This window comes from Pseudonaja textilis, chromosome 1, assembly GCF_049901715.1.
Source record: "Pseudonaja textilis isolate UNSWEBS1 chromosome 1, rPseTex1.2, whole genome shotgun sequence".
Taxonomy (NCBI): Eukaryota; Metazoa; Chordata; class Lepidosauria; order Squamata; family Elapidae; genus Pseudonaja; species Pseudonaja textilis.
In genome coordinates, this window is record NC_141990.1 from 198,577,657 (window position 1) to 198,578,055 (window position 399).

Below are 399 nucleotides of genomic sequence, written 5' to 3' on the forward strand. Positions count from 1 at the left end.
TGGTTGGCAGAACTTAAATAGTGTTTTCATCTGTGAGGTCAGAATGCCTTCTCCAATTAAAGTGGTCATAGGATTGCTCACAATTAAAACTGATCCTTGGGTTTTTTTTTTGTGTAGCTGACTCATTTTCTGCTTCCCTTAAAGAAAAGTCCAAAGTCTGCTGTTGTAAATGTGCAATTGTACAATTGCCAAAGCAAATGTCTAATTTTTGAAAAAAAAATTCAAATTTCAGATATCTTTTAACGCTTTTGTATGTGGCAAGCTGCCCCATACAATTTTGCTTTTGGTCAGGTGAATTGATTGCAAGATAATTTCTTTGGGGTTTCTAGCTATTACAGCTCAGCAGCTATTAGTGAGAAATGTTTGCAAAAACTAGGATTCAGAAAATTCTAATTGAAA